The sequence below is a fragment of the Cryptomeria japonica genome, chromosome 5, assembly GCF_030272615.1.
Source record: "Cryptomeria japonica chromosome 5, Sugi_1.0, whole genome shotgun sequence".
In the NCBI taxonomy this organism is placed as follows: Eukaryota; Viridiplantae; Streptophyta; class Pinopsida; order Cupressales; family Cupressaceae; genus Cryptomeria; species Cryptomeria japonica.
Window position 1 is genome coordinate 407045844 of NC_081409.1, and position 7789 is coordinate 407053632.

Consider the following 7789-nt stretch of genomic DNA (forward strand, 5'->3'; position numbering starts at 1 on the left):
TAGACCCTATGTTGAAGTTTGGATTCCTAGGTGCAATTCATGGGGGAGTGGCTTTTATTGGGGGTCGGGACCCAAAGTGATCGCCAGGGTAACTCAATGAAAATTTTGTAATCAAGTGAAAATTTAAAATAATGAACTAGGGTGGGTAGCTAGCTCGCATTAATAAAGATTAATTTGTTGTTTCTCTTACTTCCGAACACTTGTATAGGTTCAGGGTAAGTTGAGAAGGCCTGGAATGGCGTCCACCAATCTTGTCCCTACAAAAGGTTGGTGTGGTCCACTAGAGTTTGTATGGTGGTCGAGGGTCAATAAAGGTCACCGGGGTAACCCAAGAAGGGGGTCGGGACTTAGTGAAGACTCACCAGGGTAACTCATGACAACCTAGTGATGACACTCTTCCCTATTGCATACCTAGTGGTCACTCTTATTATGTATACTTTCTTGGATTGCTTTGTGCCTCTAGGGATTGTTTGGTTTACATTTGAGTCTCTTGTGACTTTATCCTTTTGAGTCTCTCTTGTGATAATATTTTTGTGAATCTCTTGCAAGTCATGTTGTACCCTCATATCCTTCCTTCCATCTCTTAGGTCTGGCTGATATCTCCTAGCACAGGGGGTGGACCTAATGGTACCACATGGTTGGATAGAGTGTTTTTCGCACCCATTGGGTTTTGGATCGTTCTGCACAATGTTCGTGATGGTTCGTGGGTAGATTGAAGACTATCATCATGTACCAAATTTTTGTATTCACTCCATTGCTTACACTCTTGGAGATTATATCCTTATGGATATCTTGTAATATAATCGATGATCATATGTATATCTTCATGGAAATGTAATATGTATCATGATCCTTGTAAAGGACAGTGCTTTCATATTTATAGAAGTTGTATTTGTTCTTGTATGTATGGTTAATGTTGTTTTGAGTAAGATCGTTGTGGGGCCTTGAGGACTACTGGTAGATATTATATGTTCATCTTATCATGTTACTTCTTTCATATGTATGGCTTATTTTATTATTTAAAAATTAAAAAATTACTCAAATTTTTATTGTTTTATTTGTTTAAGTCCTTTGGGCCTCATAGTGGGGCGTTACACCTACTCGATGATTGTGATGTTTGAATTGGTGCTATGATGTTTTTAATTGTCTTCTAGTGTCTTCGTGATTAAAGACGATGTCATACCACTCATTGCGAGATGATATGACGTTGATTCTCTATCACTCGCCTGATTGTTTATGATGTATATATGTTGTATCGTGTTTAGTGGTGGTTGCAGGTTTGTAGGTACCAAACATCAACTCCACCTGGTCTCACAGGTCTGAGCATGTCATATCCCAATGGCAAGTTGTTGGAGATGGCATGTGTTTCCCTCTCACACTAGGCTTAAGTTGATACCCTTGTTAGTTAATGTCTTGGCTTGAGTCGTTGGTGAGCATCATGTGGTATGTTGTTCAACCCTATGTGGGGTTGCCTTGTGAGTTTGTGATTATTTATTAAATTAATAATTAATCGATTTGTATAGTTTATTAAGTATTAAAATAAATTAATGGATGGCATTAATATTTAATATTAAATGTGTGATTATTATTATTGGGGAGTAACTATTCATTAATATTTATTTTATGGATTTTTATTTTATTGGTGCTTTTATATTAATATTATTTTGTGGTTTAATGTTTATTTGAATATCTATTGTTTGAGCCTTTGATCTATTGGATTTATTATGCTCTATTTATTTATTTATTTATTGTTGGATTATTTATTGTTTATTTAAATATTTGTTTGTTTATCTATTATTTATTGGTTATTTATTCAATGATTGATAGTTTATTTATTTGTAATATTTATTTACTTACCCCTTGTTATGATTGGCCCTCTTGGAAGTTGTGATCATGAAGTAATTATTATTTAATTATTATTTAATTATTTGTTTATTTATTTATATTATTTTGTGGTTTAACATTTATTGGGCATTTGATTTATTTATTTTATTTATTAGCCCTTTCTATTTTATTTATTGATTAATGGGTTTATTTATTGTTTATTATTGTTTATTGTTTATTCTTTTACCCATTTACTTATTTATTATTTACCTAACCTACCCTCTTTTATTATTGGTTGTGGGATTTAGAGATTTACATAATATTATTTTATTATTATTCTCACCTCGAATTTGGGTATGGTTGGTAAGAAATATTATTTTATCGATTAATTTGATTGGCTATATTATTGCATAGTTTTGAATCGAATTTTTTTATAAATATATTTTCCTGTGCATTGTGGGGGGTTGGCTTTTTGGAAAATTTTATGTATGGTTGAAGATTTGAAAGCTTGATTTGATTTGGCTAGATTTTGGTTTGATTGCACTCTCTTTATTCATTTTCCATAACTTCTATTTTACCAAGCCGGAGATCTATTTCCTTCTATTGTTTTAATTTAAAAGATTGTTTTCTTCATGTCTGCGAAAAGATTGTCTGTGGGGAGCAATTTTGTGAAATTATCATATAGTTTGATACATATAAATGTGCACATGAGACATTGGGATAAATATATTTTATATAGTTTTCATTTTTATGGGATACTGGGTTGATTTTTGTGTTTGTCGTGAATTTTATTTATGTTTTTAAAATTTCTGGCATATGAGCAAACAAATGCGCTATTCTATTTAACAAATGTGCGACAGAATTTAACAAATGCTCTAAAAGATTTAATAGATGCTCTAAAAGGTTTAATAGATGCTCTAAAAGATTTAACAGATGGTCTAAAAGGTTTAACAGACGCTCTAAAAGATTTAAGAGATACTCTAAAATATTTAAAGATGCTCTATAAGATTTAACAAATGCTTTAAAGGACTTCACAAATGCACTAAAAGATTTGTCATATGCGCTAATATGTTTCGTGGATGCGTGACTCTACTCTGTCGACTATGTTTTGATATTTTTTAGTCTTTTGTGATGATTTTCTCAGTTTTGTTTTTGTACCAAAGGCTTGTGATGATGTTTTCGGAGATTTTCCAGTGTTGTTCATGTTCATATTTGATAATTTTATTGCATTATGGCTCTGACAAATTGATTTAGCCTTTTCGTAGAGGTTGTTTTGTTACTCCATCAAGTGGAGATATCTTGTTGTAGGGGTTATATTCATGATTTGCTCCAGCGAGTTGATGAGCCTCGTTGTTGAGGGTTTATTTGTATATGTGGTTGATTTGGATGGTTTTATGCATCATATTTGGGCTACTTGTTATATGAGATCTTATTGAGGCTCTTGATTATATATATTGGTATTGTTGGTATATTGGCAATTGGATTTCATTGTTGATTGGTCTTGTCATGTGGATTCTTTATTGATGTTGCATATCAGCCCCCTTGTTATTGTTGTTGTATTTCTTTGGGTCTTGGAACATGATTAGGGGGAGTGGGCTTTCATGTGATGACCGGGGTCATGAGAGGTAGGCTACTAGGAGGTTCCTAGTAAGGATGCTTAGAGTCTAGACCACCAGGGCACATTGAAAGTTTTCCTTGTTATAAATAAGTCATCACATAATAATTAATTAGATGGGTTGGGTAATTAGGACTCACCTAATCAAGATAATAATGGATGTGAGCCCCAAGACTTATTCCTAGGGAGGATGCTTTAGGATAAGCTTGGGAAGGCCATTATGATGGCAAGTCAATATCCCTTGTTCTCTCATAGGGTGAGATGGCTCCACATGTCTATTAGGATGATGCCCTTCTTTGTGAGAATAGCATGCAGAGACATGTCTATCAGGGCAGTTCCCTTCTTTGTGAGGATAGCATGTGATGACACTCCACTCCTACATGTGTCCTTGGTCCTTGATATTTAGGCCATGATTGTTGGTATGCCTCTGGGAGCTTCTATCTTTTATGATTAGCCATGTGTTGTGTTGGCTTATTCTTTTGAGTTGCTTCTTGTTGTGGTGTTGGTATTATTGAGTCTCTTTGGTGGTTAGGTGTCAGCCTAGGTCATGAGTATGTGTTGAAACCCCATGTCATCTCCTAGCACGGGGGGTGGTTCTTTTGGTTCCACATGGTCAAGTGGTTTGATGTCTTCTTCCATTGGGATGTTCTTGTTGGATGCTCTTGTGCATGGATATAGAATTCTTATCTCTTCAGCTTATGGATGGATATTGTAGCAGATGGATGCACATGATTCATATGGCATATGTGTTGTGGATTTCATAAGATAATTGCATATGTAGATGAGAAATATGCTCTTATGATATGTGTGTGTGTGTGTGTGTGTGTGTGTGTGATGATAGCTGATGTATTGAGAAATGGTTATGACTTTTGTAAGCGAACACATTGTTGTATTTGTTGTATCTTGGATATTGATTCATTGATGGAAATAATGTGAATGGATCTTTTGATGTGCATTTAGTGATGTATGTATGTCTAATGTGGTTATAAATGGATTAGGAAGTGGTAGGTGGTGACCATCACTCTTTTAACCAAATAAAGAATAGTAATCATTGTTGGCCTTATATTGTATCTTGGTTATCGATATCTATGCTTTTAGGGATTAAAATTCATGAATGAATAATGAAGTTATTGGATTGGGAATATGTGTATCTCATGTGATTGAATTGAAAATTATGCTTTAGACTTGTGTGGAATCTTCTATTAGAAATGAGAAAAATAATACTTAGAATTAAAGATTGAATATATATCGATGATTGATGATTAGGAGACTAGTATTTTGTGATCTTACGTAATAACACTTGTAGTAGGTTGAGATCATGACGAGTTGTTATAGATTATCAATGTTGCAAATGGATTTATTATGTATGTAATTCTAGATTGGAAAGGAATTAAATGATTAAGTAAAGTGATTGGATTATTTTGTGTATCTCTATGGATGGTAGGGGAAATGTAATTGATTCATGTATGTCTATGAGTGAATATTCTAAATTGAAAGATGTTATTCGTAATGTTTTTTATTAAGGAAAACCAGGTTTTAAGGGACCCAAAACCCGCTTACAATACGAAAAGATGTGCAAGAAAGAACCAAGAGAAAATAGGACAAAGACAAAAAAGATGCAAAAGATCATCAGAAAACACAACAGCTAGGAAAAAGGATAGCACAGAGCCAGTGAGAAACTGGCAGACAAAGACCATATTACATTTCAAATAAAAACTTTTATGGACTCTTCTGCATCCTTGACTAGCATCATCATAGCCTTGGCAGCTTCTCTAAGGTCTTTGTTCTCCCGCTTCAGATGAATGTCTTTAAACTTTATCTCCACATCACAAGTCATCTGCCTAGTTCTACGCCTAGAAGTTTGGGGAGTAGAGTTGGAGGTCGGCATATCATCAATAATCACCATATCTTTGTTTTGTTGGTTCCTCTCTAGACAGTCCACCAGGGCATTCATATTCTGAGACAAAACCCTCAAGACCTCAAGACTGTGATTCATGAAATTCTTCAAAGCCTTCTCAGTTTTAGCAACCCGATTGATGATGGCTTCATTTTCAACCTCAGCTTAATCTTTGACAATTTTGATAACATCTTCCAGATGTTTCAAGTCTCCCTTTATCAAATCTTTTTCCGACCAATCCTGTATTTCAATTTCATCCTCTGCCTCACTGTTATCCACCTCCGCATCCTTTTTCTCAGTATTAACATCCTTAATCAAAACCTGAATCTTATACTCCAAATCCCTTTGTTTAATTTGAATACTAGTAATATTATCAATTACCCATTTCTGGAAGTTGAAAGATTACAGCGTGCTATTTCTGGCGGCGTTTAAAATGGAGTCCATCATTTCCCTTCCTCGCTCAGAGCTCACAGAAATAGGGTTAGCTTCCTCCATGGAATTATGGGCAACATTCCTACTATCCGAAGCAATAGGGTTTGAGGTTGGCTTTTCAACAGAGACTTTTCTCTTCATCTCCTCCTCTTCTCCAACCTCCCCTTTATTCTCACTCTCTGCTTCATAAGCAGCCTCCTTCCCCTGTTCCTCCTCCATACCAGCTTCATCATCTGTGTCCTCTTTATCGGCATCATCATCTCTTCCTTTTTTATGGAGAGGAGCATTTGACAAATCATCATCAGACTCAGAATCAACGCCACTATCTAAAATATGTGCATTTGCCACCAAATGGTCATCCTTACTAACCCTAACTTTTTTCTTCAAGTGTTCATAAATAAGCAGAATGAGCCCTTGATGTGCTATGGAATAGGAATTGGGCTTTTTGGCATGGTCAGCCAAACTCTCATTCAGGGAAGAAGCTAGATAGAAAGGCAAAGAGATCTTAACCCCATGGCGGAAATGGTTAAGAATAGCAAAATGATAGTTATAAACCTTCGTGAATCTACCATCAACAGTAAGGAATTCCATCAAAACCCTTAGCATTTTCTGCCAAAAGGAATTTACCTGATGGGGGAAGTAGTACGAAACATTGTCTTTCTTGACAAGCCGCCCCCTCTCATCATCAGTTTTAGGGAGGTTTTTAATAGCTTCAACTACAAACTTTCAGTCTCTGTAGAACTTGGTGCCTTCCTTCTGTAATCTCGTCACTTCCGTCACTAGGTCTTCATCAACCTTCCAGGTCTCACCAACTAGAGTGACCTTGTTGTTGTTCCATCCCTTTGCAAAGCTGTGCGAAACTGACCCTTTGATGTCATGCAACTTCTCCATGTAGTCTGTGAAACCATAACAATGGAGCCTCCTCCAAACTTTCTGCTCACTTTTCCAGTTTTTGCAACCAAAGGGCTCATTCTAGTTAAGGTTACCTCCCATGTTGAAATGCAGGTCGAGGTTTTCAGCAGTGCACAAAATGCCCACAAATTGAAGACCAAAACTTAAACACGGGCTCTTGAACAAAATGTTGAGTTCAAAAAACAGGGTGCTTTCCTTGATTTTGAAGGAGTATCTAATGATGGCCACGACACTCCAACACTTATTATGATTAGCCCCATCACACATTTGATCATAATAACGATGCCTTAACAAAATCATTAACTGACACTTCACATAACCCCGATCTCTGCCTTTGGTATCCGAACCAAAAGGGGTAATGATAAAATTAACTTGAGCCATTGACACGGTCATATAATAATTGCACCCTGACATCTTTGTTGCAGTTGGCTTCTCCGATATATTTAGCGTCCTCCTCTAAATAAACCCCCTCATTACCTAGAAGGTCAGCAACCTTATTACCTTCTCTAAGCGTATGGGAGTTGAAGACATTATCATAGTCTTTTAATAACTTTTTGGCATTTTCAATAATGTTGAATATATTCCAAGAGGGGGAGTTAGAACCTTTAATAGCCTGAATAATATTGAGGGAATCCCCTTCCAGCCATATTTTTTTAAAATTTAAAACCCTGAGCAAGCTGGAGACATTTCAACATGGCCTGAGCTTCAGCAACGTGATTGTTTTGAATTCCAAAGGGGGAAGCAAAAGCAGAAATACAAACACCATGAGAGTTTCTGATAACTCCTCCCGCTCCAGACTTCCCAGGATTGCCTTTGGCAGCCCCATCAAAATTCACCTTGACCCAATCATAACATGGAAATCTCCAGACAATATTTTCTCTCCTAATCTTATTGTCAGATTTGCACACCTTGTTAATCAAATTCCAATCCGTAAGGATACCCTTCTCAGTGTCATTCATATTAGTAGAAATCCATTGCTTGTTGTTTCTGTGAGGGATATTAATGTTTTCTATTATCGCTCTGCAATTTTTTTCAAAAACCACCTGAGATGTGCACTTAGCCTCCCTAAAAATTCTGTTATTTCTCTCCTTCCAAATATACCAACAAGT